The sequence below is a fragment of the Bos indicus x Bos taurus genome, chromosome 7 (genome assembly GCF_003369695.1).
Source record: "Bos indicus x Bos taurus breed Angus x Brahman F1 hybrid chromosome 7, Bos_hybrid_MaternalHap_v2.0, whole genome shotgun sequence".
Lineage (NCBI taxonomy): Eukaryota > Metazoa > Chordata > Mammalia > Artiodactyla > Bovidae > Bos > Bos indicus x Bos taurus.
Window position 1 is genome coordinate 57,927,863 of NC_040082.1, and position 13,612 is coordinate 57,941,474.

Consider the following 13,612-nt stretch of genomic DNA (forward strand, 5'->3'; position numbering starts at 1 on the left):
TCATGCCTAAAACCCTCTGGTGGATTCTCATCTCGTTCAGATAAAAGCTAGTCCTTACAAAGATCAACAAGGCCCACGCAATCTGCACTTCCCCCATTCCTGCCTTTGCTAAGGTAGCTCCTCTGGCCTGTTTGCTATTCCTAGAACACACCAGGTATGGACCCACCCCAGAACCTTTGTACTTTGCAGTTGCTGTTCCCCCTCCCTGGAATGCTGTTCCCCCGGATGGGTGCTTGCTCACTCCCATACTTCCTTTGAGTCTTTGCTCCAACTCACTTTGGTGGCGGCTGAGGCAGTGAGACCTCCTCTGACCCCCCTATTTCAATCACAGTCCCCCCAGCAGGATGCTGTCCCTTCCTCTTACTGCTTGGTTTTGTTCTATTGCATTTCTTTTCTTTTAAAAATAGTTATTTTAGAGTCTTAGTTGCTGCACTCAGGATCTTCCGGGCACAGGCTTCTCTCCAGCTTGGCTACCCTCCTTCCCTGCTATACAGCGGCATGTGGGATCTCAGTTCCCAGATCTGAGGAACCTTGTCCTCTGTATTCCAAGGTGGAGTTTTAACCAAAGTACCACCAGGAAGTCCCATATTTCTTGTTTCTAACACGCATTTTAACTTACTAATTTATCTTTCTGGGGTCTGCTTTCTCTCACTAAATGAATGCTCCACAAGAGCAGGGGCTTGTGTCCCTTCTGCTCTCTGTTACATCCTTGCACCTGGGCCAGTGCCTCCATGTCATCGGTGCTCAGCCAGTAGGTAAGAAGGGACACCTCACCACCTAGCGAGGCACAGAGCAAGGCTCCAAAGAGAATACCGTTTCTGGGCTTAGCTGTTTTTAATTTTTTATTTCATTGACTCCTAACACCAGCCCTTTGTGGTGACAACTATGATTGGCCCATATTACAGAGGGGAAAGCTGAAGCTCAGAGAGGTGGTGAAGTAGGGGTAGAGGTGGGCATCCTTCAGATCTCGAAGGACAGGCATTGGTGCCAGATGGCCTGGGCTGGTGCCAGATACCTCCACGCACCATCTACAGGACCTTGGACCAGCTTTTGTCCTCTGTGTTCCTCAGTGTGCTCATCTACAAAATGGGGCCAATCATAGTACCCACCTTCAAGGGTTGCTGGGCGGATTCAGGGTAACAGTATAGGCACATTACTTAGTGTGGGCCTCATGGAAGGCACTCAATAATGTTAGCTGTTATTATTCTTGGAGCTGCACTCTGCTGCCTGAGTCAGACCTTTGAGCCTCTCCCCACCCAGGGGTCTCCACAGAGCTTCCACAAGGGACCTCGGGTCAGTCCCGGGTTCTGCCTCCAAATGGCAGTGGCCAGACTTGTCCAGTCCCATTTGTTTAGGCAGAATTTAATTTCTCCCTAAGCTGAGAGTCCTCTGCCCCCTCCTGCCCTCTCTCTTGCTCTCATCAGTGGGAAAATGAGCTCCGGGAGCTTTCCCCTGGTCCAGAAATCCAAGGTGAAGAATTTCATTAACAATCAAGAGGACATAATCAACATTCTAATAATTCCAGATCCGTACTCCCCCTTTTGCAGCCCCCCCAAAATGCCCCCAGCCCCCTCCCCCACTCCACCCCATTCCCAGCTCTCCCAGACACACTCACCTTGACAAAGAAATCTCATTTCCTCTCAAACCAAATTCGCTTTGCTATTAAATTCAGCACCTTACCTTCTGTCCTGAAGATGAGAGGATGTACTCCAGACTTCCTAGGCTTCTCCTGCTTCTGAAAGAGACATGAATGTGAGAGATGGGATCTGATGGACTTGTTTCTCTTACACTTCCTGGAAGGTTCCAGGGTGAGGTGACACAGTTTCCCCCTAGGAATTCAGGTCCTCTGCATCCCACTGCCAGAGAAGCCGAACTTTTGGTGTGGGGAAGCAGGGTGCTCTGGTCATCTCTTCTCTAGGACTGTGGAGGGATTGAGGGCTTTTCAATCTTTTGAAACTTGAAACAGCCTTTTCAAGTCACTGGCATTTTATACCCCACAAGGGCACTCCTTTAAACCCATCACTTCAGCACCTGGGAAGATCTAGCGTGTACCACCTTCTGGCTATTTGACCTTGGATAAATTAATCTTTCTCAGCCTGTTTCCTTTCTGTAAAATGGGGCAATAATGTAATAATGCCCATCCTCACAGTCACTGGGCGAATGAGATACTGCGTAGCACAGTGCCTGATATGGGCTGGGCTCCAGTGTAGTCCTGGTCTGTCATAGTGTCTTTGGCACTTGAACCCTACACCCTGATACCACCTCATCTCTCACCTCACTCCTGCCTTCATCCATGTGGAGTACACATTATTCTTATCGATTCAGTGAAGCGTGGGACATGAGTACATTAACCAGGCATTTATAATCCATTGTGGTCAGAGTTGTGGCAGGTGAAGTTCTGGGGGCTTTGGAACCCGAAACGGGTGTCTATGTGATGGTCAGAGGCTCTGGCAGAAGCTGAGACCAGAGGAATGAGGAGGGATTTGCCTGGAGAGAGTGAGTGAGAGGGGCCTCTGAGCATGGAAACTGGCTGTGAAACCGTCTGTGAAGAAACTGAGGTGAGAACTCCTGAAGGCAGGAGAGGAGAGAACTTTGGGGTGGAGGGGAGGGTGTGGTCAGGAGCCAAGGCCAAAGTGGTAAACCCAGTCTTCGAAGCCACAAAGGGGAGTCTGGTTTTTATCCCCAAGGGTGTGGAACTGCTGTTTAAGGACACCAAGGAGAGTAGTGCGCTGACTGTTCTCTAGAAACATCTGTCGCTGCAACGTGGGAGGCAGCTGGGAGAGGGGCAAGGCTGGACGTGAGGAGCTGGGTGAGGGGAGGGTTGGGGTCTGGACTGTGGAAGGTCTGGACTGTGAAGGCTGTGGAAATGGAGAAAAGCAGAAATGTGCCTTCCAGAGACCGTGTTGGCCAGGCCTGGCGCTGACTGACAGAGTGGAGGAGATGACAGGCTGCTGGAGTCTGGCTTGAGCGCCCACACCCACAGTGGGCACCTGAGAGAGCCATAAGGGCTGAGGGGAGAATGGTCCCCCACATGTCTGGGCCACAAGGTGGAGGCTTCACGTGGCCCAAGTGCCTGTCTGGGAAGATGCCTGAGGGAGCCCTGGGTTGCTAGAGGGAGGGCGAGGAGCGGAGCCCAGAGTATGCCCCAACTCTGTGCAGCTAGGGCCCCAGGATGCCCGGCTCCACAGAGCCTATGGCGGGAAGTTTAATTCTCTAATTGCGTGCGCGTCTGCGTGCGTGCCTGCGTGCGCATGTTCAGTCGTTTCCGACTCTTTGTGACCTTATAGGCTGTAGGCCTCCAGGCTCCTCTTGTCCATGGGATTCTCCAGGCAAGCATACTGCAGTGGGTTGCCATTTTGTTCTCCAAAGAATCTTCCCGACCCAGGGGTGGAACATGCATCCCCTGCGTTGGCAGGCAGGTTCTGTGCCACTGGTGCCCCTGACCTCTGAATCCTTCTGAAATCCCTTTTGAGCTTTGAGTGGCCCTGGAGCACACTTCTCTGTGGTGGCTCCATGGCAGGGCTGACGGCGCTTTCCTTGTGCTTCACACACTCCACAGACATACACACACACACAAAGGAGAACAGGGGAGAAAATATACCCCTCAGCTCTATTCTCCGTGGCTCAGACAGAGATTGACCCCTTAGGGCTCAGGGGAGGGACATTGCTGTGCTCTGAGTGACACTGTGCTCTCCCTGCTGGAGCTTCAGCTGAGCATCAAATCTGCAGACTCCCCTTCTGGCTTCTTCCTAAGGCACAGGGCTCTGCGTCATCTCCCCATCTGCAACAGGTGTGTGTGTGCATGTGTATGTGTGTCAAGGAAGAGAGGAGATGGGGAGTGTGTGTGTGTGTGTCTCAGGGAAGAGAGGAGATGGGGAGTGTCTAGGAAAAGAGGAAAGGAAGAAGGAAAGCCTTGCCTCCCTTTCCAGTGGGGACAGGAGGAGTGTGTTCCCAAGTCAGGAGGGAAGACAGATGGTTAGAAGCCTCCTGGAAGGGTTCCCGCCCTCACCCCCTTGGCCCCCATCCTTCCCCCATATGGCAGTCACATTATTCTCCTGCCCCACATTTTTCTATAGCTCCTCAGTGCCCTCAGAGTCATTACTGACAGGGTCTCCATCCACACTCTAGCCTCTTAAGTTAATACCCTTCCCCTAAAGCCTCCAGGCCTCTTCCTACTGCTGTTCCCTGGGCTAGTCCAGGCCGCCCCCTCCACCCTACCCTTCTTTTTCATTCTTTAGGTATCAGAAACCCTGGAGCATAGTTTCTCAGATCCCACCTCCAAGCTAGAAAAGCTTCCTCCTTTGGGTACCCCAGGGCACCACTGGCCTCCTCTGTCCCCACCGCAGCCTGTGCTTCCCCCATCCTGGTTTTGATCACTCTGGAGGCTGTGAGCTCTGTGAGGCCAGGAACTTACCTTCTTAGAATCCTCGATGCCTGGCACCATGCCCAGTATTCATTAAATATTAGTGGAAGGAAAACCCCAGGAATTATCAAAATGGTATTATCTTTCTGGCTAGAAGCTAGTTGGAGATCACCAGGACAACCTCATGTTTTTGAGGCCCAAAAAGCGGAATAGACTTGCTGAAGGTCACAGAGAGGGACTGGTTCAGCCAGGAAGAGAACTCAGGAGTCCTAAGACTCAGACTCCTGCCCTCCCACAGTGGGATCCTGGAGGAAGTGGAGGCAGCCCCGCAGGAAGGGGGGGTGGGGAGACACAGTGGGAAGGGGCTCTGTCTGAGGATGGCACAGCAGCAGCATCAATGGTGTTTGCACAAACGTGCGTGTGTTACACTCGACTGGCTGGGAGCCCCTTCCTGCCACCCCACTGTGAGGGGACCCAGCTCCCTGGGGAGAAGCTCCCCAGGACTGGGTGCTGGGGGTATTGGGGAGGCTCAGATTGGACTGGGGATTTACGTCACCTCAGACGCCTGTGGAAGCTGAGAGTGGGTACCCAGGGGCCAAGGCAGGCACTGGGGATGCAATCACAGGCTAATAGCCTCCCAACTTGAGATGCAATTAGGGGGGATTCCCTGTGGGCTGGGAGGCAGCAGGGATGGGCAGTTAGTTGTGTTGGCGATGAGGGTGGGAGCCCATCTCTGCAGGTCCTAGCTAAGGGTCATAGAGGCTAGGATGAGGCCACAGATAGGTAAGGAGATCTCCAAATAGAAGGAAGGGTAGGGACACGGATGCTATTGAGGCAGAGGAGGGCCACGGAGGCGAAGCTCAATCATGAAGATTAATGGGGCAGGATATTATCCAAGGAACCCAGCGTAACAATGAAAGAACCAAGCCAACCAGCTTATATCCTCAGTCTTTCTGAGTGGCTGTTTCCTTTCCTATAAGATAGAAATAATAATAACAGAGTCTATCTCAGAGGTGAAAGTACAAACAAAACAAAACAAAAAACATGGGGAATGTGTCAGCCTAGATGGGAGGGGAGTTTGGGGGAGAATGCATACATGTGTATGTATGTCTGAGTCCCTTCTCTGTTCACCTGAAACTATCACAATATAGTTAATCAACTATACCCCAACACAAAAAAATTAAAAAAAAAACAAACAAAAAACGTGGAGTGCATAGCTCAGAACATGGCCTTTATTAAGTGTTTAGTAAACCATCACCATGATGGAGGTTTAGAGGGGTGGTGTCACATACTGGTATACACACAAAATTTGGAATCATACAGACCTGAGTTCAAATCCCAGATCCTCCTTTTAGAATTTCAATAACTTTAAGACTTACAGACTTGGAGAACAAACTTATGGTTGTCATGGGGAGGGATGGGGGGAAGGGATAGTTGAGTTTGGGATGGACATGTACACACTGCTAGATTTAACATGGATAGCCAACAAGGACCTACTGTATAGCACAGGGAACTCTGCTCAGTGTTGTGTGGCAGCTTGAATGAGAGGGGCATTTTGGGGAGAATGGATACATGTGCATGTATGGCTGGGTCCCTTGCTGTTTACCTAAAACTATCACAACATTAACAGCTGATTAACATAATCAGCTATACCCCAATACATAATAGTTTAAAAATATTTAAAAAATAAAATTAAAAAAAAGCTCAATGACTTTAGGCAAAGACCAAGCCCCTGGTCTGCCATCTGTAAACAGAATGGCAGTACTTAACCTCGCCAGGCCTAAGAGGAAGTTCAGTAGGAAACATCAGCTGCCTTGGAAGTAGGTTCTCCCTAATGGTAGTTCCCAGGATGGAGTTGGGGTCACCCATGGGCCCCAGACCACAGCCAAATCTTTTGCCCCTAAGACCACAAGGCAGCTCTCTCTGACCCCAGGGACCCCACCACCCTGGTGTGTCCAAGAAAAAGGTCTGCAGAGCAGGCTTCCTGCCGGAGCCTTAAGAGGGACCAACAGGAAAACGTGTCTGTGGTCTGGAGGGTAAGTTCTGTGTAGAAACTGCCACGAGATACACTGCAGCTGTGAGGAGCGGAGAGCCGGCTGGTAAGTTCAGTCCTACCAGAACTGCAGCCCCCAGGCCCAGCCTCACTTGGGGGTAGGGGGGAAGGGGAACGGGGGGTTGCCAAGCTCATCCTGACTGGCCTTTATTCAGCACTTTACATCAGCTAGTGTAATCCTCATAATAACCCCATGAAGAGGCTATTTTACAAATAGGGAAACTGACCTCAGAGAGATGGTGTACCTCACCCCAGACTGCTTAACTAGTAAGTGTCAGTGTCAGGATTATAACTCACTCAAGATTGCTCCAGAGCCTAGGTTTCACAGCCCAGCACTTCTGAGCTTCAGGGGGAAGCTTAGTTAACAGCTGGTGTCACATATCTCCAGCAGGATCCCTGTTCTGGATGTCTGGAGGAGTATGTAGCCTGGCAGTGTTAACAAGCCCCTGGATTCAGAGGCTGGTGGTCTATGCACACTCAGCGAAGGCCCAGGCTGATGTCAGGCTGGGCTGAGGCAGAGACTAGTGTCCAGCCTACCAGGTCATTGACTGGGCTTAAGGTGGGAGTGCCCCAGCCACTGTGTTCCAGCCCCATGGTCCCTCCCTACCTGCCTGCCTGGCCAGGGAATGAATCCAGGTGCTCTGAGATAAAGAGGAAGTATGGCCCCAAGGCAGGAGGAGAAGGAGACAACAGAGGATGAGATAGTTGGATGACATCGCTGACTTGATGGACTTGAGTTTGACCAAGCCTTGGAAGTTTTTGATGGACAGGGAAGCCTGGCGTGCTGCAGTCCATGGGGTCGCATCAAGAGTCAGACACGACTGAGCGACTGAACTGACGGCCCCAAACCTGCTGAGGTGGCTGCTTAGGGGTAAATATAAACCTGAGTTTCCTAGGCCCTGAATGACTCAGCACAACTGAGCCCAAGGTTCTCCTCTCCTCTGTTGGTGGAGAAGGGAGAAATCAGTGGCACCCAACTCCCTGGAAGTCATTTCAGTGATGAGATCTCCTCCCCCAGTTCCAACACAGGCTTTGGAAGAGGAAGCCACCCTCTGTCCCCAGGGCCCATCTGACGCCAGGGATACAGCCTGGTGCTGCAGCAAGAGCATGGGCCAGCGTGGGCCTGAATTCACATCCCAGCCCTGCTACTTAGCAGCTGTGAGGTCCAGTTTCCTTGTCTGTAAAACGAGGATAGGCGTATCCACCTCTGCAAAGATTATTAAAGAACATTTGTGAAGAAGGCAAAGGCATTCTGCAAATGTTTGTTTCGTCTCCTCTCCAGCCCCCAAGCCTCTCTGGCAACTGAAATTCACCATTAGCAGCAGAGCCATCCCCAGACTCCTCTTTAAAATGCATGGAACTGGGAAGAGAGGGAGGGTCATTAAGTCCACCTGAGAGGAAGCCCATGCAGAGCGCTGACTCTCACAGCTGTAGGATGGAACTGATGATGGCTTTGTTATTGAGTTACTGACACCTGAGAAAAGCGGGACTGGCAAGGCCTTCAAAATAAGATTCTGGACCCACTCCCTTATTTTAAAGGAGAAAGGCAGAGTGGGGAGCTGCTGGCTCAAGGTCATCTGGAGAGTCAGGGGCTGGTAGAGGTAGGCTTGGATCCACTTTGCCTGAGATTCTGCTTCCTTCATGTCAGGAGAGACAGGTCAAGGGACAGAGGCCTGACAGGAAAGTCCTGTCAGGTCCTGGCACCTGGAGCAGTCCCTGGTACATAGTGGGCATGCCATAAGGATGTATCGAATGAATGAGTGAGTGAATGAATGAATGGGGTAGCAGGAAGACAAAGCTTTCCTTCCAGGGCAGGAGGTTGTCTCTGTGAGACACTGGTCACCTTGACAAGGGGCCGTCAGAGCCTCCCCAGGGCTGAGTCCACATGTCCACTTTGCCTCCTCCAGATGGCAACTAGGGGAAGCGGGGAGGGGATTGTTCAGCAAATGGGATCAGAGCTGCAGCCAGAGGGATGGAGGTTAGACAGCAGGAGAGTTATTGAAGGAGGCAGGGAGGCTGGCGGAACTCTGAGTCACACTCACTCAGAGCCTGGAACATTTGCAGGCAAAGGGCAGCTCTGCTCCTCAGAGGTAGACCACGCTCATTTCTGGCTGCTCAGGATCCTGTTGCCATGGAGATTCCAAGGCTTCTCTGAGAGCTTTAGAGGTACTGGGCATGTCCTGCCCTCAGCATGGTTTAAAGCCTGTAGTGGGGGTGGGTGTGCAGTTGGAGTAGCAAAGAGTTTTTGCAGGAAATAGTCGAGTATGACACCCAAGACAATGTGCAATGTGGCAGCCACTGGCTTTAGAGTACACAGACCTGGGCCGGAATCCCAGTTATTAACTAGTGGCCTTGGACAAGGGACATCATATCTCTGAGCCTCAGTTCCATCATCTGCTAGATGGGGTTGATAAGCATCTTCCCAGAGTTATTGTGTTCACTTGAGCCTGCAATGGAGAACACAGGGCCGGGACTGTGAGACTTGGTAAGTGGTAACTATTAGTTCTATAATTGGCATTAGGATTGGGGCTCTGCAGGAGTCTGCCCTGAAGGCAGCTGCTCCCTGCCCTCAGCCTGCTCTCTGGGACTCCTGGTTGAGGCTGGAGAGAGGCCTGACTCATTCTCCACAGGCACAGGCGATCAAGAGTCAGGACTTATGTCATCCTTTGAACATGGGCCTGGAGGCTCTGCCGCAGGCGCATCTGAAAAATAAATAATAACAACTTGAATAATTCACAGAATCCATGTGAATAATTCACCATGGCCTCCCAAGCACCAGCCGATTAGTCACCGCAGACCCAGGCTCCGGTCCTGTCTGCCTCTGGCTGCCCCACCGTCCCTGGGGAATGCAGCCTGGGCCCCAGGGGCAGGAGGGTGGAGGACAGGAGGACAACTTATGGAGTGGGGTGTTGGGGGTGACTCCCAAGGCTGCAAGGGCCTGGGGGGCACCTGGGGAAGTAGGGTCCATGGTCTCTCTGGGTTCTACAGAGACCTTTGGGCTGCGGCAGCCAAGGGGGGCTGTCCTAGGGTCCCTGAGCAAAAGGGATCCTGCAGCTGAGTAAAGCGGTTCATTCTGTTTCCCCTCTTGGGGCTGCATTTTGGAGACTTGGAGACTTGTAGCCCTTCTTGGCACATTTTAGGAACCAGTGACTAGCCCACTGTAGCTCCGTCTCCACAGGGACCCCAGGCTGGGAGGTCTCCCAGACCTGAAATCAATCCTGCAAAGCCCACACAAACCTCTCATGTTTCTCCTGGGAGGTAGGATGAGGTGGGGGTTAAACGCCTCCGCTCAGGACTCGGTCAGACTTCTGTTTCACCACCTAGTCGCTGACTGTGTGACTTGACCAAAGGGTACAGATGTTTCGGGTCTCTATTTCCTGGTCTGTAAAATGGGGATTAAAAACATCTGCTTTATAACATTATTACTGGTCTGCAGATGAAATGATGTAATGATCATAAATTGCTTAGCGCAATGCCTGGCACATAGTAAGTGCTAAAAAACAGTAGCTGTGATAGATACTCATTATCGTTCCAAAGATAGCATGCTGGGGACTCAGGGTAAGAAGAGGGCTGCTCAGTTGTTGCAGATGTTCACATAAGACATGATCTGCAGGCCCAGAGACGGGCATAGACTGCCAGCCGACCCAAGGCAGAGGCCTGTCAGAGTGTGGGTGGCCTCCAAGATCCTCCAGGTCGGTCCTCCACTCACAGTACCCATAGTATCCTGTTTATTTCCTCCTGGGTTCTTGCCACAATTGATGATCATTTTCTTGCCTACTTATTCACATTCTGATTATGTGCCTACCTCACTCGACTGTGAGCTCCATGAGGAGAGGGACCTCACCTGTCTTGTTGACCAGTATCTCCCCAGGTCCTAGAATACTGCCTGGCACATAGTAGGTGCTCAGTAAATATTTGTCCATTGACTGAACAGATGCCTCAGTTGGGCAAAGTTTTAGAAGGCATGAGGTCATGAACAGCGCTGGAATAGAGCTTCCACTGTGGGTGGGTCAGGAGGGGTCTGGGGACAGTAGTGTGTGTGCAGCTCAGAGGGCAAAGGTGGTTTGGGAGCTGGCCCTGCCACACTGTCTGCTGGTGATGCTGCAGGGGTGGGGTCAATGCCTGTCTCCCTGCTTCTTACCTCCCAGCTAAGACTTCCCTAGACCAGAGCACAAGGGGGGCTTAATGGTGGCCCAGGCTCGCTGCACCTTCTCCAGTAATGATTTAATCGCTTGTTTAGAATTTCCTGTGGCATTAATGATTATCCCCCAGAACAGAGGGAATAATTGGCTGTGTTCTCATGGTGAGCGAGCTCCCTGTTAGCACGGAACTGAGGCTGTTCTTCTGTAATCTTCTTCTCTCACCTGCCTGCCACTCACTTGTGGGGTGATGGAGATGGATGAGCTTTTGTGTGCAGAGTTACTGGGAAGCCACCTGGAGCTGCGGGACCTCTCTGGGGCTAGGAGGCCTCAGGGCAGGCGGAGAGACTGAGAAAGAGATACACAGAAATGCAGAGAGAGATGGAGACACATCAAGCAGCAGAGGCGGTGAGAGAGGATGATATTGGAAATCTGTGTTCTTGGGCTGAGTAATCCCCAAACTCAGCTCATCACTCCCAGTTCTCTCCAGCCACCTTGCCCGTGCGATCTTACAAAACCATCTTTGCAAAACCCTCCTGTGGACAGGTGGACATCCCTAGGGCAGCAGTTCTCAAAGAGTTGTACCCGCAGTGTCAGCAGCATCTGGCTTTTGCTTGAATGCACATACTCAGGCCCCACCTCAGACCTACTGAATCCCAAACCTGGAGGTGGAGCCTAGCACTCTGACAAGCCTCCTCAGTGATTCTGGTGCCCCTGAGGATGAGATGCCCTGCTCTAAGGTACAGAGCGTGTAGAGATGTGTGAGGCAGATGCGTGTGCTGCTGTGTGGGTTTGGCCATGTGGACACACACACAGGGTACCTATGGGAGCATTCGGACCCCGTCACCGGCTAGAAGGCTGCTGCAGCAGAAGTCAGGTCCCGGGCTGCTGCTTGTGGAGAGGAGACTCAAGTCCAGCTATCAACTGCCCCACTATATCCACCTGCCCCTAGATGGCCACAGGACCCCCTGCCAAAGGAGTCTGAGAGGTGTAAGAGGGGACCACCGCCCCTGCCAGGGCCTCCATAAAGTAGTCCTGGGAGCGGGATCTGCTGAGAGTTGCTGGCCTCAGCTCAGGGCCAGAGACTGGGAATCCTAGGGGCCGACTGCCCCACCCCTCTGGGAGCCACTGTTACTGGGATTTGAGGAAGTGATTTTTCAGGGATTAAGCAATTTAAGGAGTACTATGCAGGGCTGGGGGAGATGAACGACTGGCTTTCAGCCAAGGACCACAGCACCCACCTGCTGGAGCAGCAGGCAACGCAGCATAATTTGGGCTTGTGGGTGATATTTCTAGAAGGGGGAGTGGGAGGAGAGCAACCCTGGGGATTCTGAGGGTATGAGGGTATTGCAGGGGGAAGGGAGGATTAAGAAGGCAGGTAGGGGAGCAGAGGAAAGGGGAAGAGAGGGGAAGCAGAGGGAAGCTGGGCAGACTGAGAGAAGTGAGGAGGAGGGGAGAAGAGCAGAGAAGGGAGATACTGTGGGTGGAGGAGACAAGGAGAGATGTGGAGGCCAAGACAGCAGAATAGTGAGGGTGGGGTTTCCAAAGGGGTTTTCAGGGGGCACTAGTTGGAGGGAAGTCTCTAGGGAGTGGGGATGCCCAGGGCCCAGGGAGGAGGGGGGCATGAGGGCCTCTCCCACCCTAGGCTAACTGGAAGGAAGGGGAGTGGGCCTGAAGTTCACTAGGAATCTGAAACAAGAAAGTGAGCTGCTCTTGAGTTTTGAATTTAACAAGAAAAATAAATGGAAGGAGTATGAATAATTAGGAAGTAATGAACACCTTGCAAAAATAGCTTTTTCTTAAAAAAAAAAAAAAGGTAGCAAAGAAAATAGGTACTCAGAAAACCAGAATATATGCAAATTACCCATCCTGGGCAGGTGAATGACTCAGCTAGCCAGGACACCTGGCCCCTAAGAGCTCAGCTGAGCCTGGGGGTAGGGGGTAAGGGGTTGGCCAGGCCAGGTCCTGCAGGAGTGGGCTAGGAAGTCGAGATCATGTACCTCTCCAACGCTTCCCAGCCTGCCACTCTCTGCTGGAGCACCCGGGACCCATTTAGGGGAGACCATGTCAGTCCCCGGCAGTGATGCTGACCTCAAATGTCTAAGCCCAAACCCCCAGCAGCTCTCACTTCCTTTAATTACCACTGGGGACCCATCATCCATTAATTTTGTGCAACCCTTTCTGAACTCCTTTCTATTTTTGGCTTGTGCAGACCCCTTGGGGGTAACAAATTCCAGAAGTTGGACAGCAGCTGTGTAAAGCAGGATTTCCCTTTAGAAAGCCTAAATTAAGTAATTCCAGCTTCAGATGGAACCCCCTTGTTCTGGGCTAATGTTTTCTTATCGGTAGTTTGGTTCAATAATCCTCCCAGCCCCCAATGTTTCCAACCACCCCCTTGCTCCCACGTTCCAAATATTCTGAACTCTGAAGTCAGACTTGGGTCTGCCACCTCCTAGCTGTGTGACCTGTGAATAAGTCACTTATCTTTCTGTTCATAGTGTTTCCATCTGAAAAATGAGAAATAATTATATTGCTTATTTCAAAGATTGGCACATGATGAAATAATGTATATAAATCATGTAAAACAGTTCCTAGCACATAGTAAGTTGTGGTTCTGTGCCAGGCGCCATTCTAGACCCCAGTGGGAGAGCCATGAGCAAAATAGGGAGACCCCGGCCCTTGGGCAGCTTCCAGCCTAGGAGGATGTGGAGAGATGACCATTAGCCAGAACACACATGAAGACAGTGATTACAGGGAGTGATGGAGCTCGATGGAGCTCTGAGGACAATGAAAAGGTGATAGGGAGGTAGGGGACAGATGGCTGATCTGGGAAGGCCTCTCTGCTGAAGTGACATTTGAGCTGAGAAGAAGCCAGATAAGTCATGCGGGGGAGGAGTTTTTGAAATTAGTCTCAAGGTTTGTAGGCAGTTCAGGACCACATTTTCTGTATCCTGAAGGGTTGCAGAGAATCTGACCCCCAACCCTCATCTCACTCTCTTTCCTTCTTGGGTTTCCCCCTCTCTGGGCTGAGTCCCCCTGTCTACTCATGGGTCCCAG